Source organism: Cervus elaphus, chromosome 18 (genome assembly GCF_910594005.1).
Source record: "Cervus elaphus chromosome 18, mCerEla1.1, whole genome shotgun sequence".
Taxonomy (NCBI): Eukaryota; Metazoa; Chordata; class Mammalia; order Artiodactyla; family Cervidae; genus Cervus; species Cervus elaphus.
Window position 1 is genome coordinate 55,263,166 of NC_057832.1, and position 24,841 is coordinate 55,288,006.

The 24,841-nt window shown below is 44.1% G+C and overlaps 1 protein-coding gene across 4 annotated transcripts in view; it reads right to left on the bottom strand.

The window, feature by feature from the left end:
• ATXN7L1 (ataxin 7 like 1) overlaps positions 1–24,841 on the bottom strand; it is a 252,909-nt gene that overhangs the window by 76,456 nt on the left and 151,612 nt on the right. The gene's annotated exons all lie outside the window — the stretch shown is intronic.

The following is a 24,841-nucleotide window of genomic DNA, read 5'->3' on the forward strand; positions in this document are numbered from 1 at the left end:
GCTGACTTTATTTTTGGGGGCTCCAAAATCACTGCAGATGGTGATTGCAGCCATGAAATTAAAAGATGCTTACTCCTTGGAAGAAAAGTTATGACCAACCCAGGCAGCATATTAAAAAGCAGAGATATTATTTTGTCAACAAAGATCCTTCTAGTCAAGGCTATGGTTTTTCCAGTAGTCATGTATGGATGTGAGAGTTGGACTACAAAGAAAGCTGAGCATTGAAGAATTGATGCTTTTGAACTGTGGTGTTGGAGAAGACTCTTGAGAGTCCCTTGGACTGCAAGGAGATCCAACCAGTCCATCCTAAAGGAGATCAGTCCTGGGTGTTCATTGGAAGGACTGATGTTGAAGCTGAAACTCCGTAACTTTGGCCACCTGATGTGAAGAGCTGACTCATTTGAAAAGACCCTGATGCTGGAAAAGATTGAAGGCAGGAGGAGAAGAGGACGACAGAGGATGAGATGGTTGGATGGCATCACCGACTCGATGGATATGGGTTTGGGCGGACTCTGGGAGTTGGTGATGGATAGAGAGGCCCGGCATGTTGCGGTTCATGGGGTCGCAAAGAATCGGACACGACTGAGCGACTGAACTGAACGCAGGGCATCAGGTACAAACTGTGACTCTCCCAGGCAAACTAGGCTTTATAGTCACTTTAGATATAATCTAGCGTTCCCTATGATACCTTTTGAATAGGAGAGAGAAATGGAATATGGTTACATGTCTAATTTACTTTAAAGCACTTGAGTATGTAAACAAACACAAGAGAAAAAAAGAGTCCGTAGCTGGTGTTTTATTGTGTATGAACCAGCTGGTCTTGGCTGCTACCTCGAGGGGTAATCAGCTCACAGGCTATGAAGAATACAAAGTCTGGATTTGTCAACTGGTATTAACCTAAGGTCACATTCCCACACTGACTACAAGTCCTTTGGCTATCTGGATAAACATTCCGAACATAAAAAAATGGGCTAGTGTTCGTGAAACTTGTGATTTAGTATAAGGAATGCTAGAAATGGGTTCTTATTGGTGTTCGGGGTATGCAGCCTGGCAAAAAACGTTTAGTGACATCCCCACCGTTGCGTAAACAGGGTCCTGGAGGCTGCCCTGAGTGCAGCTGTCAGAGTAGGAAGGTTGATGACAGCATGAAGCTGACACAGGGAAACAAGTCCTATCTCTGGAATACTTCTGCAGCTGCCTTGAGCGAACCTTTTCTCTGAGGTATGGCTGGAACAGCCCAACAGAGAGAGGGCTGGGACTTCATCAAGTTCACCAAATAAGTTGGTCAAACTGCTTTCTCCCTACTTGATAAACATTTATTTGGTAAATGTCTGTCTCTGCAGCAGACTTCAGTCTAACACTTGCATTCAAGCATTCATTACCACCTGGTGGTGAGGCTGTGCTTCACCACCTCAACCTTCTACAGGGGCAACTGTTGCATGGCCAAACCGGCCCAGGTCAGTCCAAACAAACAAGCCGCTAGTGGAGGCTCACACCAGCTTCAGCACAGGATCCCTAAATACCTGGTCCTCTTCACCAGATTAGGAGCTTCCTGAAAGCAAAGACCAGGTGTGTCTTGTTCACTATTCCAGTCCTTAGCCTCACACAGTGCTTGCTCATAGAAAGTGTGTGATGGGGGACTTTCTCCGTAGTCTAGGGGATAAGACTCTGCACCTCCAGTGCAGGGAACCCAGGGTTCTATCTCTGGTTGGGGAACTAAGATCTCATCTGCTGCAATTAGAGAAGCTTGCATGCCACAACTAGAGACACCTGTGTGCGACAATGAAGATGCAATGCAGCCAAAAAATAAAAGTAAAAAAGTGTGTGATGGATATTTATCCAATGAATGAATAAATAAATGAATAGAAATTCTGCCATTTCTAGAATCTATTTTACTAGCTTTAAGCTGTGACTGTTCTTTATTCCATGAATGACAACTAATCCTCAAAAACCATAATCTACTGCTTGCCCTGAGTTAAGTTAATACTTTAAAAAGCAATAAATAAACTACTGGTAAAAACCACTGGGATTACATTAATCCTCACAGAAAATGTGATGAGATTGGTATTATTATCCCAGTGTTCAGATGAGGAAATAAAGTCCAGAGAGGTCAAAACTCTCTCTTTGAGAGAGGTCAAAGTTAGTAAAGTCAGACCTGAACTCAGGACTGTCTGGCTTCAAGTAGTCACTGCTACCCAGAGCTGGCCATCACTCAGTTCTGCAGAATTGTTTTTTTTTTTTCTTTACTTTTCTCTCCCTTTTCTTTTTCTTTTTTAACCTACTTTTACTCTACTTACTTTATGTCATCTTATTGAACACACATCTTTTTGGCACTTCACCTTATTTTATCAAAAGTTTCTTCTTGGGGAAAAAGCTGAATGGATGTTGGGATATATGAACCAGCTTTCCAGTTCTTCTGCTTTTAATTATTTTGATTGACACGTGGCACTGAGGGGATGTCTAATGGCCTCTCATGCCTTTGAGCTACAGGAGAATCTATCTCAGCTCCCCTGGTCTCCAGGGTCCCCAGGTGCTAGGCTTATCCCTACCCCTGTGGCACTCTGCCCCTCAACCACTGGACCACAGACAATCTTTGTTTCCTATCTCTGGGAGTTGGTGTGCAGCGTTCTCTCCCTGGAATGCTTGTCCACCCTTCTGTTCTTCCCCTTGGCTAACTCTGTGGGTTTTTTTTCAAGACCCAGTTCAGACATGGCCACATTTGGGATACCCTGGAGTGCCCAGTCACCCTGTACCCCTGCCAGGTCTCAGGAGTCCCTCCTCCATGCTCCCGGCACGCTGCCCACACCTCAGCACCTAGCACCTGGCTCTCGAATCGCTGATGGACCCGCCTCCCTCTTCCACTGCGCCAGAAAAAGCCAAGAAGTCAGGACCTTGCCTTAGTACTGGCCTGCAGCAGGCACTCGAAGTGTGTTAGATAATAAATGGATAAATCAGGAAATAATTAGCCAACCCACGGTGAAGCGCAAGAAAACACAGGGATCAGCGGGCCACCAGTTTCCAGAGGTCTGAGGGCTAGCTAACTTTAATTACCTCTCCTAGCCAGTGGGCTCAAAAATCATTTTTGAAGCCTAAGGGAATGATGGTGGGTTTATGAGGGGCATTAGACCATTTAACTCTGAGTCCTCGACTCCTTTGCCTGTTACAGAATAAAACCTCTGAAAAGATTTTCCCACTGCAGCCAGATCCCACTCTCTGATGCTGGGCCAGCCACTGGCCTCCTGTCAGGGGTTTGGGGTGATCTGACAGCACCCACGTGACAGGCTGCACTGGCAGCTCACGGGGCTCTCGCTGGCTCCGAGTGCCCATCTAAGCCAAGAAGTTAGCAGGTCCCAGATGCAGGCCAGCACAGGTTGAGCCAACCGTAGGACTTCAGCCTAATGAAATAAACAATTCCCAGCATAGCCTGACCCTTCAGAATGTAATGCCTTCTGACCGCACTGTGTAGATAAAAATAAGTTAGTGATTTCCTCCCACTAAACTCTTGGGCACAAACCAAGAAATCTGCAGTGTGGCTCTCCTGATGCTACTGTACAACTGCAAATATTTAGGCTTCTCTGAATTCTTATCAGTGTTTATCAGCAGGGATGCACCTGGCATTTTTGGTGGGACAAGTCCTCCCTGGGTGGAATCGTCCCATGCACTGCAGAGGATTTAGCGCCTCTGATCCAAGCAATGATAACGACACAGTTCCGAGCATTCCTAGGGCTGAGAGAACTGTGAGTACTGGGATTCCCTGTGTTCTTAGCTTTCATTCACTTTGCAGGAGGAGAATCTTGGAAGGGACTGCAGAGGCCACCCAAACCAAGGATGGGTGGGGACAAGGACCAGGGAGTCAGCGCACCTAAGAACAGGGGATACTCAGACCACAGCCTGTCTGTGGGAGAAAGCGGAAGTCCTGAGATCGAGGAGGATGCCTGGGGGCCCTAAATGAAGATGTTGGGGCAGTGAGGGAGTTGGCCTCACAGAACCGACAGATGGGAGCTTGAACAGAGGTCAAAAGAGTGCAAAAGGGACAAGGAACAAGCAGGGAGTGGGGAAAAGCCTGGGCAACAGCTCTGAACCCCAGCTGCACTCAGCATCCTCCTCTCAGCTTGCAGGGATTCGTGAAACAAAGGGACCAAGAAGGCCACTGATTCTGGAGCGCCCTAAGGGTTGGAAGATTTCACGTACCAGCGAGCCCTCCTCCCCTGCCTAGTCTTAACAGAGCACTGACAACCCAACAGCCGCCTTGTCACCCTCACAATCACCACTGTGCCACATCCTGCAAATGTTACCCGCTGCGGAGAACTTCCCAGTCCCTCAGAGTGACCTTCAAGGGCATCTCGATCACGACAGGGGAAAGGTTCTAAAGCCAGCCAGGGAGAAAGCTCTGCCAAGGTGCCAGGCAGGAGAGCCAGGGACACAAGACTCAGCGCCAACTGCGCCCATTTAACAGCTGTACGGTCAACAGCCCTAGCAGGGTGGCAACGGGCAACGCTGCCGCGAAGTTACTTATTCCTCTGTCTTATCTTTCTCACTTGTGTTAAATTTACTTTATCTCACTCTGTTGTTTGCAACTTTACAAGCAGCCCTAAATCCTTCTGCAACAAGGCTGGGTATAAATAAATAAATCAGAGAAATAAAATACCAGCTGCATTGTCAGCACCACCAGACTGGGCATGAAGTGTCTGTCTGGGCTCTGATCTAGAAGCCAGGAGGCACTCTGCAAAAGTGGTGCAGGGAGGAGGGGAAAACTCCACGGCATGTGCTAGGGATGCTGGCCTGGACCCTGGAGCCTGGGTCCTGCCCTGTCCCTGCATCGAGGAGTCACAGAGCCTTCTGCTACCGTCTTGGCCTCAGAGTCCTCATCTTTATTTTATTTTATTTTATTTTTATTAGTTGGAGGCTAATTACTTCATAAGAGTCCTCATCTTTAAAATGCAGGATCTGACTCAGCGATTTCAAAGGTCCCTTCATGCCCAAGCACTGCGACTCTAAGCAGCATCCACACCTGGCTCTGTTCTTTCCTGATACACTCACTGCCTCTTCTCCAAGCGGAGTAGGCCCATCAGGGCTCCTTCCAGAAGAGTTTCTGGGTGTGATGACAAATGTCAGTTGTACTGGTCACCTGCTATGGATTTTCCAGTGGTCATGTACGAATGTGAGAGCTGGACCATAAAGAAGGCTGAGCGCCAAAGAACTGATGTTTTCGAATTGTGGTATTGGAGAAAACTCTTCAGAGTCCCTTGGACTATAAGGAGATCAAACCAGTCCATCCTAAAGGAAATCAACCCTGAATATTCATTGGAAGGACTGATGCTGAAGCTGAAGTCCCCAAACTTTGGCTATCTGATGTGAAGAGTCAACTCACTGGAAAAGACCCTGATGCTAGGAAAGACTGAGGGCAGGAGGAGAAGGCAGCAACAGAGGATGAGAGGGTTGGATGGCATCATCGACTCAACGGACAGAAGTCTGAACAAACTCTGGGATACAGTGAAGGACAGGGAAGCCTGGTATGTTGCAGTCCATGGGATTGCGCAGAGTTGGACACGACTGAGCAAATGAACAACAATGACAACAACTGGTCACCTGAAGAGATAACTGGTCACTCCAAAGAGACTAATGCCCCATGAAAAGGAACTGAGGTATTACTCATTTGAGGGTGTGGAAAGCCAGGCTTTCACTGGAAAATTTAAGGACCAGTTTTTCCAGTGTAAAAATGGAATAAAAATACTGGTTTTTATCTCCATCCACTGATTGGGTAGTAAGTTCCCTCCTTTTAAATAAGTTCCGTTATGGAAGGTAATATCATATCTGTTTGTACAGTATCTGTGGCTGCTACAAAAACCCTTACTGACAATCGAAAGAATATTATTAAGCATAAGCCCAGGAAATGGCAGGCACTGCTAACGTTTTTGGAGAGTCTTCTCATAGCCTTCTATTCATGATGTCAGCCTTGTCTACCCAAAGTCATCATTCCTACTTGTACAGAGAATGGCTTAGGACATCTGCTGCTCTTAGGGAACCGAGTTCAAAATGTCAGAGTGTCCTATGTGAGTGCGTCTCAAGCCGTAGGGGGTCTTGTTAAAATACAGATTCTCATTCTGTGGGTCAGTACAGTAGTCATGCCTTTTTATTTTTCTGTATTTCTGATGCTCTGACGTCTTAAGGCCTTGCTGATGCTGGCTGGTCAATTTCTAGAGATAGGAAAGGACTCACCTGCAGGTGCACTCTTACTATGCAAACTGACAAATCCAAAGCTCCTTCCTCTCTCCTCTCACAACCAACTCCTACGCCCCAGGCCATTATTCCTCTGCCCTGATCACCCCAGGGTCAGGTACCAGACAACTGGAGGCAGCCCCTGCACCCCAGAGCCTGCTTCAATTATTCAGTCTAGCCAATCCTAATCTTGCTTACTCTGCTTCACCTGTTCCTTTCCATGGAAACTAAAATAAAGGCCCTTGCTCATGTTTTCCCCACAACCTCTGCCTCCTGACTGACCCAGGTGCTTCCCCATGTGACCCTGTGTGACATAGCATGCCACGGCTCTTGGGGACTGTGAATAACAAAGTGCCTTTTCAGTGGCAGTTATCTCCTGATCTGTTGGCCTTACCATATCTGAATCATAAAAAAATGTACATCTTCAAACAGCCAGGGATGGGGCCTGGTGATGCTGATGTGGCTGACCCAGGAACCACCCTTAGTGCAGGAAAGCTCTAAATTACTGTGCTCCTGTCACAGAACAGGGTGCTGCAGCCGGACTCTGAGGGGAATGACTGCGCTGTACACGTCTGACTGCTCCAGAGCCCAAGGTGCTATAGGAATGAAATGGGCGAAGGGGCTGAAGCCACTGCAGAGGAGACCCTGAAGACAAGAGCCAGTGCTTCTGTCTTCCTTTCCAAATGATATGAGATCATGGAGCATCCTAGATAGAAATTTAATAAACAGCTGCAATGAAAAGGAAGCAGAAACTGAGGCCCTTAAACTGCAGCAGGCACAGTGGCCATAAGGGCGACTCAAGGCCCAAGGGCGGAAGGGTAGGACTCCAGAGGGCCAACGGCACATGCTAACTGCATGCTATCTAAGCTGTCTGATGTGGGCCCTGGAGGTCACATGCGCATCCTCAGGACACCTGTCAGGAAGTCCCAGAGGCCTTCGAGGGTACACCCTGGGATCCGAGCAACTTACTGATCCCCACAGCAAGAAACTATCCAGGTACACATCAACCCTTCCACCCAGAGGCAAATGAGGGCTCTGCAGACCTCCCCTCCCCCAGGGAGACTTGGGGCTTACAGAAGAGACCTAGATAGGATCTCACACCTTTTGACTCAAAGGCCGCAGCACTTTCCTTCATCCCAGGACTTTGTGGCTCCATGTGCTACTAATAAAAGCAAATCCTGATTAAGAACTATTGATTGTAAGTACTTCACATGGCTTATCTCATCTAATCCTCACAACTCTAGGAAGTAGCTGCCATTTAAATCCTTATTTTCAAGATGAGTAAGCAAGTCCAGAGAGGGTGAGCAGCTTGCCCAAGTCACCTTCTAATTGGCAGGATCAGAACTTAAATCCAAATTCTGCACCCAAGAGCCTTTGCCTGCCTCCATACGGAGGGCGGTGTCATTCCAGGTGGAGGCCTCGGGCGTGTGCCCTGAGCACCAGCACCACCGACAGCAAACCATCTCACCGACCCCAGATTTGCACTTTACGAGCTCTCCCGGCCAACCTGCTGCATGCCGAAGTCTGAGAAGCCTGTGTCAGAAGCAAACCTGATGGAAACTTATTTCCCAGCCCGGGCTGATAGTAACTCCACAAGTGAAACTCTATAGATTTCTCGGCTTAGCCCAATGCTCCATGAGCCAGCCTGGTATGCCAGAAGGAATAGGCACGGGTTAAAAACCTGGGTCCAGCAGCAGGTGTCAGTTTGGAAACTTTGGACAAATAACAATTTCTCTAAGCCTCCTTTATTCCTCACGTGGAGAATGGAATGTCGTATCTACCTTCTAGAGTTCATGTGGTCACCTGGGTGAGATAACTAAAGTACACCACCCCATATCTAAACCCAGGAAATGCTCTGTGATGGGCAGCCCCAGGGGTTCCTCAGAGCTTCCCAATCTTCTAAAATGTATGCCCTTTTGCATCATGCTTTACAGCAGTATGGCTCCCCTGGTAGTTCAGCTGGTAAAGAATCCGCCTGTATGCAGGGGACCCTGGTTTGATTCCTGGGTCAGGAAGATGCACTGGAGAAGGGATAGGCTACCCACTCCAGTATTCCTGGGCTTTCTTTTATGGCTAAGCTGATGAAGAATCCACTTGCAATTCAGGAGACCTGGGTTCGATCCCTGGGTTGGGAAGATCCCCTGGAGAAGGGAAAGGCTACCCACTCCAGTATTCTGGCCTGGAGAATTCCATGGACTGTACAGTTCATGGGGTCACAAAGAGTCGGACACGACTGAGAGACCTTCACTTTCACTTTTGGGGCTTCCCTGATAGCTCAGTTGGTAAAAGAATCTGCCTGCAATGCTGGAGACCACGGTTCGATTCCTGGGTCAGGAAGATGCACTGGAGAAGGGATAGGCTACCCATTCCAGTATTCTTGGGCTTCCTTTGTGGCTAAGCTGGGAAAGAATCCACCTGCAATGCAGGAGACCTGGGTTCAATCCCTGGGTTGGGAAGATCCCCTGGAGAAGGGAAAGGCTACCCACTCTAGTATACTGGCTTAGAGAACTCCATGGACTGTATAGTCCATGGGGTCGCAAAGAGTCGGACACGACTGAGCGACTTTCACTTTACAAAAGTATGAATCCTGAATCCCTTTGGTGACCAAACTGAGACTAGTTTTTAGAATGATTAAGGATAACTGAATCCTTAATCTTGATCTTAATCCTGGGTGCTATGGTCTTGGATAACTAGAGAGGTGAGCTATCTAAACAATGCTTAAAGGCATTATATTAACACCCATGTGGAGCCCAGGTTCCCAATATTGTTGAGGGTTCCAATCCCAGGGATGGTGGGGAAGGAAGTGCTCCCTTGAGAATGGCAGAAATTCACATTTAAGCACTGGCCCTGTTTTCATCTCTATTACCTGAATAACCTGGCATGCCAGAAGTAACTGTCACCACTGGCATGTCTATCAAAAAACATACACAAATCCACATCCCAGAGGTGGAGCAGATATAATGATGGCAAAAAACCCAGCTCCAAGCACAGACCAAATACTACAACAGTGACCCCAGTCCTTTCTGGGCCAAACCAGCCATCTCCAGCCCTGTAGCCCTCATATCTCTGCTGGGGCTGGGGCATCCCAACCAGACACCAGCAGGCTTAAGGCACAGGTAAGGAAAAGGGATCCCTCCTTTCCCCAAAAAGGAGGAAGGAGGAGAAACAGGATGTGGGAGAGGAAGAAGGGAGCCTCAGGGAACAATGATGCCATCTCTAAACCACCATCAAGTATGCTTTTCAATTAGGAGAAGGGGATACAAGTAGAATTTAAAGGCTTTTTATTTTAAAGATAAAGAAATAATAATAATACTAGCTCCATTACATAAATTAAAATCCCACTGTCACATGTAAGTAGTTAGCCTTCATATTTTCAATGAATGGGTCCAGGTGGCAAAATGAAAACCTGAACAGACCTCATTTTTTCCTTATTCCCTTCAGGATTTGGGGATCTTTATGAAGGTAGTCACTCTGCTTTGCAGGAGAGCTCAATTCTTTTCTGATCCTTTTAGATTTTGGCCCAGAAAAAATCCAAATCCTTAAAACTCCAAAATGAAAGTAGGTTCTCAGGTACCTTAACTCTGGCACTGCTATCAAGTTCTCTGTTCATTAAGACAAAAAAATCTAATTATACATGCTCTGAGTATGTAATAAGGAATTCAGAAAATTCAGGTATGAATGAGGAAGAAAATAAAAATTAGCCATAATTACTATACTTTTTTGTTTAAAGATATGAGTACATGCATATTTTTTAAAAATATGACTGTACTGAGCACTTTATATTGTGTTGGCCAAAAACATCATTTGGGTTTTTCTGTAAAATCTACTGGGCTTCCCTGTTAAATGCTCTTTTTTTCCTATCATGAAATTTCTTTGTCATGAAATATTAAAAAACATTTTTAGAGGTCTACTTCATAGTCTAACAGCCTTTACTGTTTGACATTCCTACTGGTTCCAATTTTTTTACTATTATAGATAATTCTGTAGTGAATGTCCTTTAAGTAAGTGCTTACACACATTTCCATATGTATATATGTTTTCATATAAATTCCTAGAAGAAGAAATTTTAATTGCAAGCCCGTGATACATGCAGTCAAAGGCCTGGCAGAAAGGGAGCCCCTACTTACATATCCATCAGCTCCATAGAGTCTGTTTCCTTTCTTTATCACTAACACTGGGTACTATTAATTTCTCAACTTTTGCCATTTTCATAAGTGAAAAACATTGGTTTAATATTTATCAGTGAGGTTGAACATTTTTCATGCTTGGTCACCTGAATTTGTTTTTATGAACTGCATATTCATATCCATTCTTTAGTATATGTCTTTTGTCATTAATCTCTAAGATTTTTTATAATATTAAGAATATAAGTAACTGAAAATCAGGAGTTGAAAATAATAATTCTTTCTTTGTAAGATTTAAAACCATGAAATGGTTAATGTCATCATGCATTAAAAATCTTTTCATGGTGAAAGAAAGGACATGGGGGGAGGTAAAGTTTAAATCTGATAAAAAAATTCTTTATTACCCAAGCTGATCCCACAACTCTCATTTTGAAACTTTTCCCTTTTCTAGGTAGCTCACCTAGTAAAGAATCTGCCTGAAATGCAGGAGACCCCGGTTTGATTCCTGGGTGAGGAAGTTGCCCTGGAGAAGGGATAGGCTACCCACTCCAGTATTCTTGGGCTTCCTTGGTGGCTCAGATGGTAAAGAATCAGCTACAATGTAGGAGACCTGGGTTCGATCCCTGGGTTGGGAAGATCCTCTGGAGGAGGGCATGGCAATCTACTCCAGAATTCTTGCCTGGAGAATCCCCATGGACAGAGGAGCCTGGCGGGCTACAGTCCATGGGGTCACAAAGAGTCAGACACGACTGAGCGACTAAGCATAGCACCCCTTTTAAAACAACAGCAGCAACAACAAAGCACCAGACCTAGATACAATGACAAGCTGACCTCTTAGAGTGAGTCCTGTCCCTAAGCTAGGTCGCCCCCATGCTCTCCCAGGTAATCTGTAGCAGGACACCACTCACAGGGAAGAACATTCACGTGGGCACCTACACACATGGGTCCAGCTCGAGCACCCACAGGAAGTGCAGTACATTTTGCAGAGGTTCTTGTTTGGATTAGAGACAGAAAGTCTGTGGCCCAAATTCTGGGTTCCTGTGTGCCACCTGGCATGTGCGAAGTGATCAGAAAAACCCATAGAAATTGGAATCCGCCTCCACCCTCTGGGCGGACAGGACTGAAGAAGATTTAAGGAAGCTGCAACACTGTGAGCTCGACTCACTGTTCCCAAGAGGCAGGGCCTCAGTCACCTTCTGGTGTGGTTGCTGAGGGCACCCCAGAGAGGCAGAGCACAGACCTGTAAACTCTGGAATCTCCCAGGCAAGGAAACACCTCTTCACACACAGTTTGCATTTCAGCAGCTGACAGCAGGAGGAGAAAATGTGGCCAGCCAGGTTGGGAGGGTGGAGGGTGACAACTGATGGGAGGCGAGCAACCACCTTGCACTTGGGCAAACCCAGGGCACTCAGTGCAGGGCAGGTATTCAGGCTGGATGCTTACCATTCACATGGGCTCTGAGTCTGCCAGGGCATGTGTCCGGGCTCTGACCGTTCAAAAATAGAACAGGAAGTCCAGAGCAGAAGGAAGGCTGCAGCACAGGAATGCTAATGGGGAGAAAGGGTTTATCTCACGGGAGTCTCCAGATTGAGCGAAGAAGCACCAGCTCCAGGTATGAAAGACATCACAGACAGATGATGAATGGAGGCCAGGTGAGAGGTTGCCTACAGTGTTTCCATGTTACCTCCAGCTTTCAGAATGAGCGAGACTATAATACAGACCAAGCTATAACAGTCACCAGGCCATGAGCACTCCCCACTACGACAGAGAGATTCTTCTTTTCTTTGGTAATCAGAAGTTGAAGTCAGATGAGTGAAAGGAAGCTAAGGAAAGACAAAAAGGAGTGGCTAGCTAGGGAGAATGTTTGGCATTTGGGCCTTTTCGGAATTCATTCCCCCACCCCATCCCATTTCTTCTTCCACTAACAGACCTTGATTTTGCTCTGGGGAATACCCTTCTCCCACATTCAGTCTGTGAGCACCCATGGGATAGACCCTCCCCCACCTCTGAAGACTTGAGAGGCTCCCTCCAAGGACATGGGTCGTTTTTACAGTCATTAACCCAGGCAACTGTGAAGGCCTTATAGGTTAAAGAGCTTCCACATACAAAATTGCCACCTAGGGCTTTGGGTTGTTCTAGTTTCCTAAACTCAGGCATCACCTTGTCTCTTGGTTCCCTAGGTTAGGATTCAAAAGCGCCCCATGGCAATAACTGAACCCTAGAGAAGGGAGCTAGGAACATTCTCTGTAAGCATCTTTGCTGCATTTTCACCGTAGAACTTATTGGCCATAAGGCAATCTTGCCTTAGAAGATAAAATAATTGGCTGACAGTTTAGTCTGACAGTTTGGTTTCACTTCTCCACTGATGCAGGACTCCTATTCTTACATTGCATAAATCTTAGCTCTCATAATGGTCTATACAGTGAACAGTAGACATGTGGTCTTAAAATGGTGAATGAGAAGCACTGCGTATATTGACTCAATAGAAAATACGGTGATAAAACTTATGGGAAAGTGTGAAATAAAAGAGGGCAAACCTGACTATAGACTACTAGAAAATGATAACATATCAGTTTGCAAAATCCTCCAGTGATTTGAAGGCACAGAGTTGAACCCACGTTTCCCGTAGAACTCTGGAATGTCTGTCAAGGGATAAGTGACAATATACCAAGAATACACAATGGTGGAGAGGTTTTCACAATGCAACACACAGCTCAGTCACCAATGTGCATCCTAGTATTTAGAAACTGACACCTCGCTCAATGAAGGAAGAAATTATAGTGAAAAAGAAAAAACGTGATGCTGAATGAGGAGCATAATCAACAACAACAAAGTATAAAATACTGCTAAGGGACTTCCCTGGTGGTCCAGTGGCTAAGACTCTGCACTTCCAGTGCAGGGGGCCCAGGTTTGATGCCTGGTCAGGGAACTAAATTCCACATGCTGCAACTAAGAATTCGTATGCCACAAATAAAGATCCAGAGAGCTGCAACTATGGCCTGGCACAACTAAATAAATAAATATTAAAATAAAATAAAGTGAATGAAAGACTTGGAAGATAAGTGTTTATGTACAACCCACAAAATAAAATCAGATACTTGTGCCATATTTCCATGAATCTACACACATTTAAAATGTACTCAGGGATTTCCCTGGTGGTACGGTGGATAAGAATCTGCCTGCCAATGCAGAGGACATGGATTCCACCCCTGATCCGTGAGGTTTCCACACGGAAACCTCACTAACTTAGTTGGACCAACTAAGCTCATGCATCACAAATGATGACTTGCTCTCGAGCTCACGAGGTGCAACTTCTGAGCCCTCCTCTTCAACTGCTGAAGCCTGAGTGCCTACGGCCTGTGCTCCACAATAAGAGAAGCCACCACAATGAGAAGTCCGTGCACCATAGCTAGAGAGTAGCTCCCGACTGGCCGCAACTAGAGAAAAGCCTGTGTAGCAATGAAGACCCAGTGCAGCCAAAAATAAAGAAAAAAAAAATGTATTCAAATATTTTGTATTTCACAATAAAGACTTTAATTTGTTTTTGTTTGTTAATTCTCATTTTTTGTTTCACTGTGGGTTTTTTAATGTTTCTCTTTTAGTTTCTGTTATTTAATATTGCTATCACAGCCAATGAGTTATGCAGTGAAAATGTTTGCAATGAAAGTGCCTGTGGCAAAGATGTCTACAACCAAGATGCTTATGGCCAAAACAGACACACCAGAGAGGTAGCCCAGGGCTTCTGCTCAACCTGGAGCAGGAGCAGGTACAGTGGATACTGGTCAGCAGTCCAGACCTTCTCAGAAAGGAGGACTAAGTCTAGGAATGATGAGACTACATTTTGGGCAAATCTGATATGTATTTAAATCAGGGGTATACCTGGAACTTATGGTGGAGACGGGAAGAGTTAGGATTTGGCAGCTTCACAGACAAAGGACAAACTAAAACCCCACAAGTGACAGAAAAGCCAATTACATAAGGAGTGCACAGTGCTTTTTGAAGTAGATTTCTGCTTTTCAGCAAGCAGTAGTGAACAAAGAGAGCCACCATAAAAGGTCTGGCCAAGAATATGCTCAAAGACTGGGCTGCAGGGGAGACTAGGAAAGGAGCCCCTCTTCAACTGTGTCCCAAATTCTGGAGTCTTCCAAAAGCCAGGGTGACTAGATAACCTCTTAAATGTCCTCTGGCCCTATAACTACCAAAGCTGAAATGTAGTTGAATTAAGAATTGAATTCTTAAGCCATAAGAAACCTGGAGATGTGGGCTGGAGTCTGAAACCTGGAATCCACTTCTTTAAACAGCCTGAACGCCACTCAGGAAGCCTGACATCTTGATCTTGGTACAGCCCTTGGAGCAGAGTTCCTTCTCTGGGCAGCTATCCTCAGTGCAGGTGGTTAATTCACTAATATGCAGAGTGCAGACTTGAATGGGTAGAGTCAACACAGCCCTTTTCTGAGTTAGCATCCAGGCACCTCCTCTTTGCCTCAGAGGAGCCGGTGTCTTTCGGGCATCCACTGGGGAGTCCCAGGGCGCTGCCCCCCTGTCAGAGTCAAAGCCAACTCTGGTGAGGCCGCCATGGGCAGCCCTGGTTCCCTCCACTTGGCAAAGCCACTTGTTTCACTTCCTCCCTGTGGCCTTTTCATTCTCCTGGGACCTTGGGCTACGGAAACATTTCCTTCACACATGGCTTCTCTGCCCGGGTTCTGACCCTGCAGAAATCCTCAGCAAGGAGACCCTTTACCCACCCAATAGCATGGACAGCAACGACCACAACAACCCAAGCTTCCAGGCGCTGCATGGCAGGGCCAGGATGTGGCTTCAGAAAGTAGTGGTCTTCCTGCCCCATTCTTTCTCTGGCTGCTGGGCACTCAGTTGGCCCTGGCGAGAGAGCAGACACCCACACATGCCCTGGGTGACATTCATCATACAAATGAAATCACTTCATAGTGACTTCAAAATGCATTTTAATCCAGCCACGGACACTGGACTATCCTCAAACACTAGGAAGGCAGAGCTGGAAGACTAAGAGAGCAAGACCGTGCATGCATATGCCTGCATATGCACACATGTTTGGGGTTGCGTCTATATTAAGAAGATACAGAACTACTTCCTGTTTTCTAGCATTGGGGCCCCAGGTCTTGATACTCTTGTTCTTTGGCTGCATGAAGTGAGTTATATAATTTTGTGTTGGGTTCTCTGCGAAACAGGGGGCTAAGAGGGCTCGGGGTTACACAAACCTGGGTGTAAATTCTGATCCTGCCACTTGCCAGTTGTTGGTCTTACTGCAAGTTCCTTTATGCCCTGCACCTCAGTTTCCTCATCGACACGCTGGGAATAATGACAGTCCTTCAGCAAAGCTCTGCTGTGACTGCCAAATATGTTAACATACACAGTGCACTTAGAAAATTTCCTGGCACACAGTACGCATTCAATAAATATTTGGTATTATTATTCAACAAGTGGCAGACAGCACTATTATATATAAAATGGGGTAGGAAACTGAACTAAATCAAACCTCAGTTCTTTTGCAGCTCTAAAATCGCACAATTTTATGATTTTTTTTTAATGGAAGATTCAATGGATCCTTTGAAGGAAAACACCAGCCTGAAGGAAAGAGGCCACAGAGAACCTAGGACTGTGCTGCCCGCCCAAGTCCTGGACCTTGTACGTGCAAGCCTACATGTTTTGCTTTGTGGCAAAGCCATTGTGTCTCAGGTTGGCACAAACCGGGACGGCCCCCGGCACTGTAGCCTCCTCCCTGTGAACACTGCAGAGTGAGGAGGTCAAGACTCTTTCTGTTTAGCCTGTTTGTAGATTCTAGCTCCACCTTCAAGCTGCAGCTCCACTATGCTGAACTGTTTAGCTGGGCCATGGGGTCAGAACTAATAGGCTTCATGTGTCCATTCCACCACTGAGCTACTCTATCGGCTGCCAGCAGAGTACTTCAGTGGCCACGTGGACACAAAAACTCTTAGAACTAATAAATGTAGTAAAGTTGCAGGATCAATACACAAAAATCTGTTGTGTTTCTATACACAAATAATACACTATCAGAAAGAGAAATTAATAAAACAATTCCATTGACAAATTGCATCTAAATGAATAAAAAATCTAGGGATAAATTAACCAAGGAAGAGAAAGACTTAAATATTGAAAATAATAAGACTTAAGTGAAAGAAATGGAAGAAAATGCAAATAAATAGATATTCCATGTTCACGGACTGGAAGAATTCATATTGTTAAAATGTCCATACTGAGCCCATGTGCTGCAACTATTGAAGCCTATGTGCCCCAGAGTTCATGCTCCACAACAAGAGAAGCCACTGCAACTTGAGAGTAGCCTCAGCTTGTCACAACTAGAGAAAAGCCTATGCAGCAACAAAGACTCAGCACAGCCAAAAATAAATAACATAAATAAAATTATAAAGAAAATGTCCATACCAGGACTTCTTTGGTGGTTCAGTGGCTAGGACTTCATGCTCCCAATGTAGGGTGCCAGGGTTTGATCCCTAGTCAGGGAACTAGATCCCACATGCTGCAACTAAGAGATCACATGCCACAACTAAGATCCTGAAAGCTGCAACAAAGATAGAAGATCTTGTGTGCTGCAACTAAGACCCAGCACAGCCAAATAAGTAAATAAAAAATAAAAATGTCCATACCACCCAAAACAATCTATCTTGCCTGGAAAATCCCACTGACAGAGGAGCCTGGCAGGCTAAGCCCATGGGGTTGCAAAGAGTCGGACACGACTGAGCAACTGAAAATGAAAAGCAATCTACAGATTCAATGCAATCCATATCAAAATACAACGGCATCACAGAAACAGAACAAAGAGTCCTAACATTTGTATAAAACCATAAAAGAAGCTGAATAGCCAAACTAACTTGAGAAGGAAGAATGAAGAGGGGAGGCTCATTAATTTTAAACTATAATACAAAGCTATAGTAATTAAAGCAGTGTGGTATTAGTATAAAAATTACATAGCTCAATGGAACATAATAGAGAGAGCCTAGAAATAAATCCATGCATACATAGTCAACTAATTTATAACAAAGGGGCCAAGGATATACAATAGGGAATAGATAGTCTCTTTAATAAATGGTGTTGCGGTGCTTTCCTAGTGGCTCAGTGGTAAAGAATCCACCTACCAATGCATTAGACACAGGTTTAATCCCTGATCCAAGGAGATTCCCACATGCTGTGGGGCAACTAAGCCTGTGTGTCACAACTATTGAACCTGTGGCTCTAGATCCCAGGAGCCACAACTACTGAAGTCCACACACCCTAGAGCTAGTCCTCTGCCACAAGAGAAGCCATAGCAATGAGAAGGCCCGGAACCACAACTAGAGAGTAGCCACCACTTGCAGTAACTAGAGAAAAGCCCTCACAGCAATGTAGACCCAGCACAGCCAAAAATAAGTAAGTGAAATTATTTTTAAAAAATGGTATTGGGACAATTAGACAGCAATATGCAAAAGAATGAAATGGGACCACGTCTTACACTATCTACAAAAATCAACTCAAATGGATTAAAGATTTGAATGTTATTCCTGACACCACAGAACCTGCAGAAGAAACTATAGACAGTGAGCTCCTTGATATAGCTTTTGGAGATGGTTTTTTGCAATCTGACACCAAAAGCAAAAGCAACAAAGGCAAAAATAAACAAATGGGACCACATCAATCTAAAAAGCTGTCCACAAGCAAAGGAAATAATTAAGAGAATAAAAAGGCAACTTGCTGAATGGGGAAAATATTTTCAAATCATATGAATATGATAGTGGGTTAATGTCCAAAATACATTAAGAATGCATACAACCCAATAGCAGAAAAACATATAATCTGGTTACAAAATGGACAGAGGATCTGAACTGACATTTTTCAAAAGAAGACATACATACAGGCAACAGGTACATGAAAGGAAGCTCTACCTCATTTATCACCAGTGAAATGCAAATTAAAACCATAATGAGATATCATATCTGTTAGAATGACTGTTATCAAAAAGATAACAACAAGTGCTGGTGAGGATGTGGAGAAAAGGGAACCTTTGTGTGCTGCTGATCATCCACTATGGAAAACAGTATGGAGGTGCCTCAAAAAATTAAAAATAGAACTATCACATGATCCAGTAATTCTAATTCTGGGTATTTATCTGTACAAAACAAAAACACTAACTTGAAAAGATACACGCACATTTCCCTGCAGCATTATTTACAATAGCTAAGATATGGAAACTCTCAGTATCCATCAATGGATAAATGGATAAGGAAACTTCAGTGTGTATATATTTGTACACACACACACATAACAGAATACCGTTCAGCATAAAAAAGAATGAGGGATTTCCCTGGTAGTCCAGAGGTCAAAAATCTGTCTTGCAATGCAAGGAACATAGGTTTGACCCTTGGTCAGGGAACTAGGATCCCACATGCCATGGGGCAACCAAGTCCACAGGCTGCAACTAAAGAGTCATTTTTTTTTTTTAATTTTAAAAAGAATGAAATCTTGCTATTTGCAACAACATGGATGGACCTTGAGGGCATTATGCTCAGTGAAATAAATCAAAGAGAAATACCATATGATTTCTCTATGTAGGGGACTAAATATAAATATGAATACACACATATACCTCGAACTCATAAATACAGAAAACAGAGGCAAGGGGTAGGATAAATGGGTCAGTTGTTTTGGATTTTTTTTTAAGTTAAAAAAAAAAAACAAAACAGAATTAAAAAGATTAAAAAAAAAAATTGTCCCATTGGCACTTGACTTTGCTGCAAAGCCATGAGGAACAGGAGAAGCAGTACTTGCCAAATAGGCTAGATTTTGGAAGTGAAAGTCATTGCTTAATGAGGGACTGGGTCTTTCTTTGATGGGAACAGAATATCTGGGTTTAAAACCTCCTCTTTCAAGAGAACCAAAACACAGGGTGTATTAGTTTTCTACTGCTGGAACAAAGTACCACAAACTTTGTGTGGTAAACTGTCTTAAAGCAACAGGAATTTATTCTTTCCAATTGGCCAGAGTTCCGAAAGCAAATTGCTGGCAGGGTTGATTCCCTATGGAAAATCTGAGGGAGAATCTGTTCCCTGTCTCTGTTTGTGCTGTCACCGGCCCCACTTCAATCTCTTGCCTCTGGGTTCACATGGCCTTCTTCCCCGTGTGCCTCTTTCCAAACCTTTCTCTCCTTTCTCTTGAGGTTACTGCCCACCTTAATCCAATACAACCTCATCTTAACACAATTATTTTTGCAGAAGCTATTTCCAAATCAGGTCACATTCATAGCCAGGGGGTGGGTAGGGTTTGTGCTTATTTTTTAGGGTGCACACTTCAGTCCACTACACAGGACAAACCAGATCCAGAATACAATGTTGAGGAGAAAAGAGAGTTTACTGTTTGACCATTGATCAAATAAGAGAAATCCCCTTTGCTCTGAGAAAAACTAGGAAAGAACTCTAAGTGGAAACAACCAGATCCTGTCCATCTCTGCCCTCCCCACTCTGGAGTCAGTTGTGGCAAATTACAGGACTATTGGGAGAATATGCGCCTAATAATTAGTGTGCGATGAAAGATGCTCCATAAACCTTAAAAAATATATATATCTGTTTGAATCCTTCCTCACCTCATCCTGAGATGGCACCATCTCTGCCTTCCCACGGTTGATAAGTTGTGTGAGTGCACCCTCTTTGGAGCAATCTGCTCTTTGAATGTCATGCACATACCTGGTTCTGATTAATCAGAATGGGAACATGGTGAGCAACTTTTTAATTTAATTTTTCCATTTCTGATGAACTGACAGCACAGCATGTTATTAGCTTGCACACATCCATACTAACTTCCAATCATCCAGGAAATAATTCCAGGAGCGCAAAGAAGGCTGTGAGAGTGCCGCTGGGAGGAATGCACATCTGGCACGTGCAGAAGGATTGAATCCACTGTTCACATTATTTTAGGATGCTTAACACACCCCCAGTCCTGTAGATAGCATAAAAGTGTCTCACTTGCCATTTAGTGGAAGCAATCCAAGACAGAGCTGGGGGTCAATGTAACAGCTGACGGAGCTGCAGTGAGCAAGCCCACGGCAGCGGCATGCCACCCTCACCTCTGTCCCCTCCATGCCAGGCTTCTTGCCTGGTGTCCGACATACACTCAAACAGGAAAGGAAGGTTCAGAGATGCAGTGGTTACCTCTTCAGAGGCATTCTGGGTGTTTCCAATCTGTCTGAGTAACTGGAAGGCAAAAAGGCATCCCAGTGCCCAGCTCTTAGCCCATGAAGGCTGAATGAATAAACTCATGAACTTCCTACTCATCAGGAGCCTGTGAGAGGCCAGGAAGAATCTCACCTTGTATCTGCCATAGTGGTCCTTCTGTGACTGTGGCATCCCAGGCCCCTGTCAAGCAAATAAGGAGCTCCTGCAGATTCATACAACTGCTGCAGTGTCTATTTAGAATCAGTGTCTGAGAGTGGACAGACCACTCTACCACACTGCCCCTCTTCTAATAAATTAACTATTAACATTTTAGAAATGCTTGAAATCATCACAGCATGAGGTTCTTTTAAATAACACACAATAGGTCTTACCCCATAGTTACTATTCTCCAGGAAGAAACATTAAGACAAATTAAAAACTAGCAATTGGATCCTCTTCTCTCTCCTCTCAGTCACATAATATAGGACAAGATTTTTTTTCTAGCTTGAATATGCTGATGGTAATTTGACAGTAGCTGTTACAATTAAAATGTGCATCTCTGTGCCCCAGCAATTCCTGGGGAAACACTGCATATGTACAAGACTGTTCCTGCAGCATAGCTGGTAACAGTAGGAGGAAAATCCCAGGATTGTAATCAACATGTCCATTCTATGCAATGAAATTCAGGAGGCACAAAGCCATACACAGACTTGAAAAACAACCAAGATGAATCGTCTGGAGAATATCAAGTTGTAGAAGTCATGTATGATACCATTTATGTTCAAACATATATAGCAATATTAGTCATTTTCTATCAGTATATATATGCAGCTACAAGTGCGAGAGAAAAGCATGCACAGATACGTCACATCTCAGATGAAGAATAGTGTTTACCACTAGGAGAGGAATTGGGCTGGAAGAGTATTAAAGGGGACTTTAACTTGTATTAATGTATTACTTATATAACGTGAAAATTACTTAAAAAAAAAAAAACAACCCTGGGAAAATGAGAAAGTATGATGGGACTACTTTGTTTCTCATGGTGATTTTTCTCTATAAATTTATTATCTAAAATAAACTGACTTATTATCTGACATAAAATGTAAATTAAAAAGTGTGCCCTTAAGGTCTCAGGAAGGAATGCATATGGTGACGAGAGACTAACTGTATTACAAACATATAAAACCACCCCACTGAAGAGGACTGGGGAGAAGCGCTGACCTAAGTAGCTTTGGAAATGAATGGAATCTGTAAGACTGGAGGAACTTCAGCACTGCACTCTCACTGACAGAGCTGTTTCCCATGGAGACCTTTGTACAGATAAGTAAGGGGAGGAGGCTAGAAAAATCCATATGGTAATAGATTAGAGTTGGAGATATGAGTATGAACTCATGTTTCTACCTTAACATAAATACAGATGGTTACATAGAGAAATGGGCTTCCCAGGAGCTGCTAGTGGTAAAGAACCTGCCTGCCAATGCAGGAGGTGCTGGAAACGTAGGTCCCATCCCTAGTGGAGGGCATGGCAACCCACTCCAGTATTCTTGCCTGGAGAATTCCATGGACAGAGGAGCCTGTCGGGCTACATTCCATAGGGTCACTTATCACACACATATAGAAATATCTACAGGTACATATTTATACACAGGTTAGTGTGTATATGTATATATACATATACATATATATTCTTTTTTTTTTCTTGCTCTGTCAGTTGAGAGGGCCAAGAAACAACAATACTTCAGTAGCAATGGATATTGGGTTCTGATATTATTCTTCAATCGAAAGAACCAGGACTCCCTGGAGAAATGGCTAATTCTAAGGAAGGAGAGCACACTTTCTATTCCTTAAGTGTGGACTTCCTTCCAGAGTACTGTATATAAAAGGGGACAGTGGAGAAACCTGACAAACACTCCTCAGCCAGGTGACCCGGGCAATGTCACAGTGATAAACCACGATGACAGTGTGATGCTAATGAGGCGAGGAAAGGGGACCTCTGTGATCTTGAGCCCCAAGACCCACAGCCCAAGTCTAATCATGAGAAAAAATACCAGACAAATTTCTACAGAGAGCCTTCCTAAAACTCCCTAATCAGTACTCCTCAAAACTCTCAAGGCTGCGACTTCCCTGGTGGTCCAGTGGCTAAGACACCACACTCCCAATGCAGGGGCCCGGGCTTGATTTCTGGTCAGGGAACTAGATCCCACATGCTGCACTGAAAGATCCTGCATGATGCCTCAACATAGACTGAAGTGCTGCAACTAAGACTCAGTGGAGCCAAATAAATTAAAAGAAAATACATATTAAAAACAAACAAAAAAAACAACTCTCAAAGTTACCGAGCAAGGAAAGCTCACAGCCAAGAGGAGCCTAAGGAGACAGAATGCAATGTGGTGTCCTAGAACAGAAAGACATTAGAGAAGATGAAGGAAATCTGGATGAACTATGGACTTTAGTTAATAATAGTGGATCAGTATTGGTTCAATAATTGCAAAGTATATCATACTAATGTAAAATGTCAATAATAGAGGAAACTGGCTGAGGAGTATGTGAGAACTCTAAATTATCTTTGCAATATTTTTTAAAAGTCTAAAACTGTCCTAAAAATAAAGTCTATTGGAAAAAAAGAGTGTTCTTTTAATGTACACATTCCTTCCTATTCTTTATTGGAAAAAAAAAAGTAAAAATCTAAGTACAGATTTAAAATTTACAAGGTTAGATCACAGAATTTTAAACCTGAGAGATTTTAGGACTAGGAGGCCAACCGCCTGAGACTATGGCCAGCCTGAATTTGCAGTTTGATTAAACGGCGTGGTGTACTTGACCCCCAAGGCCCTCACAGCACTCAACCATGGCCACTGAGGTCTTGGCAAGCCATGGATACCGTTGGCCTAGAATGAGCATCTGTAGTCAATGTGAGCAAACTGGAGCCAGTGTTGGGTGGGCATAGGGTCACTGCAGTCTCGTGTGTAGCTCTTGTCTATCTGTTTGCCCTGGTACTCATGCCATGCTGCTGGTTTAGATGCAGGCAATAAGGGGTGAGCTAAATCAAGGAAGGTTTGGGGAGACCATCACTCTTCTTCTCAAAGTCCTTTAATCTCTCAGAACTGTCTGTCTCGTTTACTCCCTTCCAGTCACACGAGCCTCCAAGGTATTCTTCAAACCCTCCAAGCAGACTCAGCTCCTTTGCACTGTCTGTTTCCTCTGCCTGAAATGCTTTTCCCCTGGAACACCTCACGACTCACCCCCACCACTTTTCTTGGGTCTCTGCTCAAATATCACAGTATCAGAGAGACCTTCATGGAGAAAATAGCAACCCCTTCAGCACCACTCTCTTCTTTCCTCGCTTGCTTAATTTTCCAAGTATTAATAATGTTGTCTATTTAGTTGCTTGTTATGTCATTCACAAACAGAAGGTGATTTTGATGAGAGCAGAGACTACCTTTTTTTGTTTACTGTTGTATCACTAATACCTAGAACAGAACTGAATACTCAGCAGGCTCTCAGTAATATCTGTTAAATAAATATGTGAATGAATGGGAGGTCTTTTTACATCAAAGTGTGGTAAATAGTATGTCAATAAATAATAATAGTTACAGTCACACTGCATTTCTCAGCCCCTTCTATTCTTTTCTTTTTTTTAAATAATTTTTTTGGTTGCATTAGGTCTTTGTTGCTGCGCATGGGTTTCCTCTGCAGCAAGCAGAGGCCACTCTAGTTGTGTGCACAGGCTTCAGGAGTTGCAGCACAAGTCTCATTAGTTGGGGCTCTCGGTCCCTAGAGCACTTGCGCTCCAGTAGTTGCAGCACATGGGCTTTAGTTGCCGGCAGCATGTGGAATCTTCTCGGACAAGGGATCGAACCTGCGTCCTCTGCACTGGCAGGTAGATTCTTATCCACTGTACCGCCAGAGAAGTCCAGCCTCTTCTATTCTTTAAAGCTTCAGAAAGTTAACCTTCTTCACAAACTCTTGTCTTGGTACGAAAGTATATGGCATACCTAAGTGAACTGTTCATTCAACAAATATTTATTAAGTGGGTCCTGTATGTCAAAGCATATTAGAGGCACCAGGGGTACAAAGGTGAAAAAGACCCACTTTTCAACTTCCAGGAGCTCCATTCACTCATTTACACATCTATCCATCCTTCCAATCCTTTTGACGCCCTGCTAAGGGTCAGACACTGCATGGCTAAGCAATATTAAGTATATCACGTTGTCTTTATCTCTGGATTGTTAACCCTCCTAATAGCAGAGAATTGGATAATTCAGTTGTAACTCTGCCATGTACTAATTATTTGACCCTGGA